The sequence below is a fragment of the Babylonia areolata genome, chromosome 3, assembly GCF_041734735.1.
Source record: "Babylonia areolata isolate BAREFJ2019XMU chromosome 3, ASM4173473v1, whole genome shotgun sequence".
In the NCBI taxonomy this organism is placed as follows: Eukaryota; Metazoa; Mollusca; class Gastropoda; order Neogastropoda; family Buccinidae; genus Babylonia; species Babylonia areolata.
The window spans coordinates 3,146,617-3,156,731 of NC_134878.1; positions in this window are offsets into that span (position 1 = coordinate 3,146,617).

Genomic DNA, 10,115 nt, shown 5'->3' on the forward strand with positions numbered 1-10,115 from the left:
CGAATCTAGTTAGGACTTTATTTTTCTTTCTTTTTTTAACCCAAAGCTTTATAATAACAAATACAGAACACATTTTAACGATAAGATTTTTTTTTAAGTGTATCACAAGTGAGTCTTGAAGGCCTTGCCTCTCTTGTCTTACCATTGCAATAACGCCACGCGAGTATCTTCCTTGGTGGGACAGTTTCTTTGATTTTGATGTAAACAGAGCGAAGTCATTAAATAATGGTGATTCAAAATCAAATGCAACAAATGTTTCAGTAATACATACAAAATCATAAGAAGTAAGAACGCTAATGAAATCTGTGTTTTTTAACTTCTGTAAAAGACCATTTACATTGTAATTTAGGAATGAAACTTCAGACTTATTTACATTTTGTGCATGAGGTTCTTTACTTTTGGGACCACGACCCTTTATTCCAAAGGATTTGTTCCCCAGATCTGTGGCCCGGCCGATATCGTATTTCTCGGTGCAAGACGCACCACCTTCTTTGGCTTTGGACATGGGGGACTGGGATTTACCTTTATTCTTTGTCTGGTTACCTGACTCTGCTAGAACTAATAGACTTTACAGGCAAAATGGCTGCTGTCGACACAAAATTTCGGTATGTGCATTCTAGTTAATTCAGTACCCCCTTTCAAATATCATTATGCAATAACACGTCGATGGTGAAGTAAGAATCATAATGTGTGTTCTGGCCAGAATTTCCAGCAGTGAACAGGGAACGACCCACTGAAATATTGCCGACTCGGGGATCAACAAAATAAAAAAAAAACAATTCATGATTCAGAAATACGATTTGATCTGGAGCGCTAACAACCTATAATTGGCAATAACTGGACGAACCTTTTTCCCCTATGTTTAATACAAATCCGGTATTTACAGACAAAGAAGGCTACTTCCAAGGAAAATTAGCCTAATTTATCAAAGTTTGATACATACACACACACGCACGCACGCACGCACACACACGTGCGCGCAGACACACAGAGAAGTAAAATACAGGGTTATTAATTAATTACATAGACTCGCATTGTGTGTAAAGACATACGAGTCAAAACACACGCGTGAGCTAAAACTAGAACATAGATCGGCTTTTTTTTTCCTGTCTGTGTGTTTTTTGTGTTGACTGCCCATGTGTGTCTTTGCCTGAATATTGATGAGCATGTAATCTGATACTTTTTAATACAAAATTAATGTTTTAAGTGGCACGAAATCTATAATTCATTTCATACGTTTTGGACGCTTACGTTTGAACTATTTTATATTATTTTCAGCTCTCAGAGTCCACATCAGCAATGCTACATATGAAGCATTGGAACCAACTGACAAATTCCGGTTTGACTGCCGAGGACACATATCTGTAAAGGTATGCAGGACAGTATAAAGGTGTGCAGGAATTGTGTTCTTAAAACATATAGAGATAATGCTTGTACAAGTGTGAAGGATACCTTGAAAGCTAAGCAGGAAGAATATCTTAAAATAGTTGTGCAGGAAGATTCTACACAAATGGTCACAGAGGAAGAATACCTGTTATGGTGATACATGAAGAGTATCTAGAAAGAGGAGGCTGGAAGAATAGTTCGTGTATAAAGCTATGCAGGAAGAATAGTAGTGTATGTGAAGGTCATGCAGGGAGAATATTCATAGAGGATGTAAGCAGAATATCTCCAACAATTATGCAGGAAGAATATCTGTAAAGCTATACAGGAAAAATACCTACCAAGATTATTGATGTCGAAATCTATAAAGAATATGCACGAAAATATATGTTAAAATTATGGCTGGTTTCAGGGCAAAAGGGTGTTTCTGACCTGGTGATGGTGACGGTGTGACGCATAGCTGGTTTCAGGGCAAAGGGGTGTTTCTGACCTGGTGATGGTGACGGTGTGACGCATGGCTGGTTTCAGGGCAAAGGGGAGCTTCTGACTGGTGTTGGTGACGGTGTGACGCATGGCTGGTTTCAGGGCAAAGGGGTGTTTCTGACTGGTGTTGGTGACGGTGTGACGCATGGCTGGTTTCAGGGCAAAGGGGAGCTTCTGACCTGGTGGCTGCTGGGGCAGAAGGACCAGTTGGAGGAAGACATTCACCTCACATCCTTGGGCATGAAGGAAAGCCACTCGGCATTCAGCATCCTCTCCAGGGCGTACCGCGACTGCCTCTAGCTTCTCTCCCCCTGTCCACACAGCCCAACACACAGCATCATGGATACTAGATGGCGCTGTCTGTAGCTTCTCTCTCCATGTTGACACACTATTATTATTATATTTATATAGCTATGAATCTTGTGCAGAGACAAATCAAAGCTCTTTCACACCTGTCATTCACACGCATGCATAACTCTAAAACTGGAAAAACTGAAGACAAGGAAGAGGCAGGGAATGGAGGCTATTTTGGGAAGAGGTGAGTGTGGAGACCTGACGAAGAGAAAGAGGAAGTTCATTCCAGTTGCAAGGTCCAGAGACAGAGAAAGAATGGCGGCCAACAGTCGAGTGTTTGAATCTGGGTATGTGTAAACAGAGTGGATCTGAAGCCGATCGTAGAGAGCAAGATGGAGTGTAGAGGTGAAGGCAGCCACAGAGATAGGAAGGGGCACATTTGTGAATACGTTTATAACATAGAGTGCTGATCTTGTACTTTATTCTGTGTGAGACAGGTAGCCAGTGGAGATGTTACAAAAGAGGAGTGATGTGCTCAGATCTTTTCTTCCCGAGGACAAGTCGGGCAGCAGAGTTTTGTATGCGCTGAAGGGACTGAATGGATGAAGCAGGCAAACCAGACAGTAGTCAAGGCGAGAGAGAATTAGATGTTGCGTCAGTGGACAGATACAATTTGGACACAAATCAGCTAAAGAAATATAGACCTGTCTCTAAACGTTCTAAAGCACAATTTGGACACAAATCAGCTAAAGAACTATACACCTGTCTCCAATCTTTCTTTCATTTCTAAAATCATTGAAAAAGTTGTGTTACATCAGCTCCAGGAACATCTTGATGAAAACGGCCTGTCAGTCAGCTTATCGGAAAAGCCATAGCACAGAAACAGCCCTTCTTTCGGTCACAGATAGTCTCCTCTCAAACACAGACAAAAGACTTAGATCTGTAGTGGCATTTTTAGATCTATCAGTGGCATTTGATACAATTGACCACCAAATTCATATCAATCGTCTTTGCACTACCTTTGGCATTAAATCTACTGCTTTAAAATGGTTTTCTTCATATCTTTCAAATCGTCAACTCAAGATTAAAGTAAAACATAGCACCTCTAAAGTCATTCCTCTTGTGTTTGGTGTCCCTCAGGGATCAGTCTTATGGCCTATCTTGTTCACTTTGTACACTCAGCCTTTTTCTGACATTTTCAAAAGGCACTCATTTGCTTACCATAAATATGCAGAAGACACAGAATTATAAAAAGCCGTTCCACCATCTGATTTTAAAACAGTCATTACTGAATTGGAAGCTTGTGTAGCTGATGTAAAAACATGGATGGACAGAAACAAGCTAAAGCTCAATGAAGACAAAACCGAACTCTTAGCCGTTGGAGACCTAACTCGTCTTAAGGCAGCAGAAAAGGACCCAGTTACGTTTGGCCCTGCTTCAGTAGCATATCAAACATCAGCCAAATACCTGGGTGTATATCTCAATCAAATCTTGACTATGAACGACCAGATTTCATTCTTGTGTCACTCATGTAATTTTCATCTCCGAAGGCTAGCCTCAGTCAGACCCTACATAACAGAAAAATATGGCTCAGTTGGTTTCCTCTTTTGTCCTGTCCAGACTGGATTACTGCAATTCCACTCTTGCAGGTTTACCATCTTCCTCCATCAACAGATTACAGAAAATTCAGACTGATCTACATTAGTCCATCAGCCAGCAGGTTAATCTATTATGTACACACACCAGAGGCCCGTGGAAACGAAACATGTCCCTCAACACACAGAAATCAAACTCAAGCGGACAGAAAATGTCATGTTTTCTAATGAGTAATACAATAGTCATAAACATGTTCTGTGGTGAAACGGACCACATTGATTTGTAATTACTCCTGCAGCGGCTGGTACTACGTACTATACAGCTATTTTATGCTGAAGCCTTTTTTTTTACTTTTCAGCTTTGGGCCTGTCTGGGATTTGAAGTTGCATACTTATGACACACAGAGAGAGAGAGAGAGAGAGAGAGAGACAAAAAGCAACAAAAATAAAAAATAAAGAATAAAAAAAAAAAAACAAGAACAAAAAACCCAATGAAGAAGGACGGGTAAGTTAAATAACATAAGAAAGAGAGAGCAGGGCAACTGCATGGTAAGTTTTACAAAATGAATTCATGAATGATTTGATGAAAGACTGTGGGGAAGAAAGAAAGACACGAAGAAACAAACATGATGTCTGTCTGTGTCTGTGTCTGTGAGCGCGCGCGTGCGCGTACTTATGTTTGCTTGCTGAAGACTTTTGTTTTGTAAACGCTCGAAAAAAGTTCAGTGGATGAGTCAAGAACTCATGTGGTCACCTTCATGTACAACTGTGACTCTCCCATGATAAAAACAGAGAAAAAAGAAAAAAAAAAAGTCCATTGAAAAGGGTGATTACTGGGAATACGGAATGACCCACTGATCTAAAAGATTCTATTTTTAGGACAGTGGGTTATGACCCTTCTCTCTGAAAGGGAGCAAACAAGGGTAGCGACAACAACACAGGGAGGGGTTTTTTGATAGCCTCCCCTACATGCACCACGGTCGGACCTTTCTCACTAACACACACACACACACACACACACACACACACAAACAAACAATCAAACAATTCTTTATCTATTAGTCTAATGCTTCTTTTAGGATGAAATGTTTTGTATAATTATACTTGAACTGTACGCTGTTTGAAATCCTGTTCATCGATCCGTGTGGGTTAAGACTTTGCATGCGTGGCTTATTGGCAAGACAGATTGTACTGGTCAGGTTTCTTCTTCCAGCAAGCATTCAACCTACTCTTGAAGGCATTTACAGAAGGTGCAAGGACCACTTCGTCTGGGAGACTGTTCCACGTTTTGGTGATTCTTTCGCTGAAGAAGTGTTTCCTGGTATCACAGTGGGCATGGTGCAACATTTTCATTGCATTACCTCTGGTGCCTGTATCCTCGGGAGTTTCAAGCTTTGGTTTTTCGGTCTTGTAGATTCTGTGGACATATTTGAAGGTGTCGATCATATCCCCTCTGAAACGTCTGTGTTCCAAGCTAGGCAGGCCAAGTCGCTCCAGTCTTGCTGGGTATGGCAGTTCACTGATTGAGGAGATCAACTTTGTGGCTCAGCGCTGCACATCCTCTAGTTGTTTGCATATTGTTTTATGTCAGGGTTGCCACACAGTTTGTCCATACTCGAGGATAGGCCTTGCTAGTGTCTTGTACAGCTGGATGAAGAGTTTGCAGTCTAAGAACTCAAAAGTTCTGCGGATGACGCCTATGACACTGTTTGCTCTTGATGTGTCGTTGTCAACGTGTTGCTTAAATTTGAGGTCGTTGTCAACATGAACGCCGAGATCCACTTCCACCTCACTTTCTGCCAGGGGTATTTCTCTGCTGGTTCCGGTTTCAGCGTCTGTGTGCTTCATATGGTACGTTGCTTCTGATTTCCGTGTGCCGAGTTTCATCAGTTTGCATTAGTAATTCTGTAGGTGGAACCTCAGAAGCCAATTGTCCGACCATTTCTGAAGACTGTCTAGGTCCTGTTGGAGTGATGCGGTTGATTCTTGGTCATCGCTTGCGGCATACAACTTTGTGTCATCTGCAAATAGTTTGACAGTGTTTTGTATAAGTTTCGGCAGGTCATTGATGTAGATGACAAACAGGATCGGTCCTAACACATTACCTTGTGGGATACCGCTTGTGACTGCAGCCTCCTCAGAGAACGTTCCCTTAATTCTAACTCGCTGCTTTCGATCACCAAGGAAGGCTGCTATCTAGTTGAGTATTGGGCCTTTTATTCCGTGGGCTTCAACTTTGCTCAGCAGACGACGGTGCGGTACGGTGTCAAAGGCTTTTTGAAAGTCCATATAGTCGACGTCAGTGCTGCTGCCAGAGTCGATGAGTCTGGTCCATTCGTCGAGAGCTTCCAGTAGATTTGTCACACATGATTTCCCCTGGACAAACCCATGTTGCTCCTCACATAGTAGCTCATTGCGTTGTAGGTGATTCATTATTTGTTCTCTCAGAAGTGTTTCCATTGCCTTGCACAGGATGCAGGTTAGGCTGACAGGGCGATAGTTTCCCGGTTGCTGTCGGCTTCCTTTCCTCTTGTAAACAGGGGTGACTGTGGCTTCTTTCCAATCAGTTGGTATTTCCCCACGGTCCAGAGTGAGGCAGAACAGATGCGCTATTGGACGTGCTAATGAGTCTGTAGCCTTGGCCAACACCATGGTGTGGATTCCGTCAGGTCCGGGTGCCTTACTGTTTTGAAGTTCTTTTTTCACATCCACTTCGGTGATGTTCATCTGTTGGACTTGGGAAGTGGTGGTAGGTGTTCCATTTTTTTCCTGGGTGAAGACGCTGTGAAAAAAGTCGTTTAGTACGTTTGCCTTTTCTTTGTCAGTCGTCGTTTTCCTTCCGTCTGCTTTTTTCAGATCTGCAATGCCTGACCTGCATTTTGTTTTCGACTTGACGTATGACCAGAAGACTTCACTGTTTTTCTTTGTGTTGGCTGCTACATTTTTCTCTCTACCTCTCTTCGCTTTATGGCACGCTCTACTGGCTTGGTTGTTTGCGCGTCAGTATTCTTGTTCGTCCTGAGGATCTCGCGATATTTCCCATTTCCTGTAGAGTCTATGTTTGTTTCGAACAGAGTCCAGTGTTTTCAGGTCCATCCACTTCTTGGTTGTTCTTCCGGATGTCATCACTGTCGGGATGTGCTTCTCCACAGCTTTCTGGTTCTCTTCCTTGATGGTTTTCCAAGTTTCTTCGACCGATTTGTTGGAGAGTAGTTCATCCCAGTCTGCTTCAGCGAGTTCCGAATTTATTCCAGCATAGTTTCCCTCGTCAAACTTTGTCTTCTTCCTTGCCGGTTCTCTCCTTGCGTATGAGCATGAGAAGCTGATGATGAATGGGGTCACATGGTCGCTTTTTCCTAGTCCGGCTTGTGTTGTGATACGGTCTATCATCTCATCTCTGTTGGTGAAGACTAAGTCGTCTAAACTGGGGTTTTGTCCTCGACTGATTCTTGTTGGCTCCTTCCGGTGCTGGATGAAATATGCATCTTTGCTGGCTTTGAGGAATTTCTGGCTTGGTGTTCCTTCCTGCGGTTTCATGTCTCATTTTGCCAATCGATTTCCGGGTGGTTGAAGTCACCCATCACGAGGATGTGGGAGTGCTGTTTCTGCTTACCCAGATTTTTTTTTTTATCAGTTTGTTGAGTTTTGCTGTGTTTTCCTAAGGGGAGTTTGGGCTTCTGTAGTCCAAGCAGGTAGTTTATCTGAAGCATCCAGATGGCATTCGACTGATATTTGCTTTTCGAAGTCGTTATCTCCAACTTCTGTCTGAGAAGCTCTTAGGTTGCTGTCTACATATAAACACATTCCTCGTCCTCGCTTGTCTGTGAGGTTGTGAAAAAGGTCGTAACCATCCATAGCTACCTCGCACTCCTGTACTGCATATCTTGGGTTCTTCGGTTTGACTTCAGTGATTCCACGGAAGATCTGAACATCACTTGAATTACTGATGGTTTGTAAATGTTGACGAGGGCTTGTAGCTCACTCCTTTTGTTTAGCAATGAATCTACGTTGCTGTAGAGGCACGTACGTGGTTTCAGGGAAGCGTTCGCCGTGTTGTTCTGGTGGTTGGACGAACGTTTAAAAGCTGATGAAGATGAAGAAGTTTTAAAACTTTGTACATTGGGGATTGAGAGTTTCGTTACCCCGAACCTCCCTTGGCCGCCTGATCTGGCGGTTTCCCGAGGAAGACCACGCGCTTGTTGCGCCTCATCCACTTCACTTTGTCGTCCCCCGACGCCTGGGTCCTCTTTTACTTGAAGCTCATTGTAGAGTGCTGTCTCTTCCTTGCGTTCGGCAGGGGTCAAATCCTTTCTCATGCTGATGCCAGAGATGGGGGTTGCAGCGGTAGTGTCCTTGTTATCTTGTTCCTTCCTCTTGTTATGGTAGGCACACACAGTCTCGTCTCTCTGTGTCATTGTGGCGAAGGTTAGTCTCACTGGTCTCGGGGGGCCTTCGTATTCCTTCTCTTCGACTTGCCCATTCTTCTGATGTCCGTTGGATGGTAGGGGATATTCAGATCCTTCAGGATTTTCTTTGCGGTCTCTGTGTCTTCTTCCTTCCTATCCAATGATTAAGTGGCGGTGCTCTCTTTGATTTTGAAGATGATTAGATTGGTGTTTCTTCGGCTCTTGTCTTCCATTTCGGCTACCTTTTCTTCTGTCTTGCTCTCCACGATGTCAGCGATTTGACTCTCCGTAGGACCGCCTCAGTGTACTGCTGCCTGCTGCGTGGTCCGTGATATTTTTGATAGCTTCATCTGTGATGTCTTTAATTTTCTCAACCATTTTCTGGGGGAGGTCACCTTCTGATATCTGGTTCACGGTGGCGGCGACTGCATCCACGTTCTTTGGGAGCTGGGCAACGTCTGTCCTCAGGTTTTCCATACCATTGAGAAACTTGTGAATAACCCAGCTGCAGGATTGTCCACAGTACCAGTGCAGTTGTGGAGTGGGCTTTTCACTGTCTTTCTTAATGGCCTTGTAAGTTGTGTCATCAATGTCGACACAGGCGGTGTGGAACCACAACTCACATATCTCGCACTGGAGTGCCTTGTCTCGGGTACCAACTAGAATTCTGCAGTGACCACAATTATTGTTCTGGTTGGATTGTGTGCGGTCATCGCCTGTACTTGATCCTTTGCGACCCCGGCTTTAAACTTGTCTCGGACATAGTGCGCTTCTTATCAGTCATGGTTTTTATTTCTGCATGCTACAAAAAGTGAATCGCACTCACCTCTAGGATCATGTGTGGCAGTGTATCATGTGCTGGGTTGTCCTGTGTGGCAGGGTTTACAGTGTATCGTACTCCACTTCGAAGACAACAGGAGGGTAGGCAAGTTTTGGTTGTGCAAAAAGGTTCTTTGCTGACTACGTAACAACAGCATGCACTAAATAAAATAATTATGCTTGTGTTGGCAAGGATTTTGTCATATATGTGAATGTGAATGAGATGAGCATGGTGTATTTTTGTCCGAGCATTTATGTTCATGTGTGTGTGTGTGTGTGAAATAGAAATGCAGTTGTGTATTTCATTATCACAATGTTCTTGTATATATATATTCATTTTGTTTGTCGTTGTCGCTTTTCATCTGCTTGCTTCTCTCTCTCTCTCTCTCTCTCTCTCTCTCTTTCTTCTGTATTTTTTCTCAGTCTTTTCATTTTTTTTCATTGATGGCTTGATGTAAAAAAGCAATTGTTGCTTATTCAATTTACCATCATGAAATAAAATCTTGACTTGACATGACATGACTTGACTGACTTGACACACACACACTGTCACACCACACGGATAATACGCACACAACTGATGGTTCTGCTACTTCCAAGATCTCGGGGGATGTGGGGGCGGGGATGGGGTTGGTCTTTTATTTCTATTTTCTTTACCATATCTGTTTTATTCTATTTCCATTTTTTCTTTTTTTAAATTTTTTCTATCTATTTTATTCATGGAAGTCTGAAACTCTCTCGCTCGCTCGCTCTCTCTAAGTTAAGTTTATAACTACCGTATCCATCTAAAACAGACAGGAGCCCGTGGACTGGATGGCATCGACAGCAGAATTCTCAAACTAGCCGCTCCAGTTATCAGTCACGGATACGTTAACGTACATTTATAACTGATCTGTGCATGGACAAAAACTACTTTCCGAACCCATTTAAGAAACTGCAAAAGTTATTCCTACTGATTTACAAATCAGGGGACACCTCCGATCCTTCAAACTATCGGCCAGTTTCTATTATTTCTGTTCTTTCGAAACCACTAGAAAAGCACATAAACAAACATTTCTCATCACGTTCATGTCAATGAGCTTTTACATCCAGCTCAGTCTGGTTTTAGAGAAAAACACTCATGCCACACAGCATT